Here is a 1,141-nt window from a genome sequence, read left to right on the forward strand (position 1 = left end):
ATTTTTTGAGGGTAACTCTCAACCAGTCTACTGCCACGGGATTTTTTCCATACTCCTTTAACAGGAGAGTAGTATCTTGTCTGCTACTAGTATAGCTACATTGTTCCTTTAGATAGAGGAGTATTACTCATATTTGAGGCAGCTCCAGAACTGACAGCCTTGGCTGCACCTGCATCCTGTATATTTATCTAATATGAGATACGAATGTCAAGTCTCAGCTTACCCATCCTCTCACCGTACTCAGTTTTACTCTCTTCGAGCCTCGTGGGCACTCTAAACATATTAATAATACTATTTATAGACTGTGCTTAGAACACTTCTTCAAGGTTTTACTTCCTGGGTTGGCTTATCTGAGTAATGGGTCTCACTGTGTGTGGTGGCGAGCTGTTCGATGCGAGTATCGACAATGTGTCTCGGATAATGTTCAGCTCTGCTTGTTTATATTTGATATTGAGTTGATGTTAGCCTGACGCTGGTGGTGGTAATCTGAAATATTACATGGTGCCTCGCAGCTCTTGGCAGGCCTTTTCAGGTGCTGTAGCTGTTGTTAATGGTGTTGACGGTCTAGGAAGGACTCTTTTGTGGAGTTGCAGCAATGGTGTTATTGGAGCTTCCAGTTCTTTCATGATTTCTGATCCACCTTAATTTAAGGAAGGTTTCTTGAAACAGGTGAGGAGGCTCTTCATCAAAGGATTAGGAACTGCTCTCCGCTTTCTTGGATCGAACCTGATTGCCTCGTTTTTCCAAGGCGCTGTATGACCCCTACCGGTTTGGAGCTACCCTCGTGAAAATAATAATAATAATGATAATAATAATAATAATAATAATAATAATAATAATAATAATAATAATAATAATAATAATAATAATAATAATGTGATTTCTGTTCTATCAACGGTAAATCATTCTCGAGTTGCAGCTCTGTTTTCCTTCTTACACTAATATAATCAGAAGTAATATACAGAAGAGTCTCTGAGATCAATATATACTGATCTATTTTTATCAGTGTTTTAATTTTATATCCATGAGACTTTTTCACTTTCCATCGGTTAGTGTTAATGTCACTTTAATCCAAGAATCCTACTTGAGTTAGCAGGTTTTGAAGTCATCATTTCTGCTGCTCAGTCCGAGACCAGGTTAA

The sequence above is a fragment of the Cherax quadricarinatus genome, chromosome 90, assembly GCF_038502225.1.
Source record: "Cherax quadricarinatus isolate ZL_2023a chromosome 90, ASM3850222v1, whole genome shotgun sequence".
NCBI lineage: Eukaryota > Metazoa > Arthropoda > Malacostraca > Decapoda > Parastacidae > Cherax > Cherax quadricarinatus.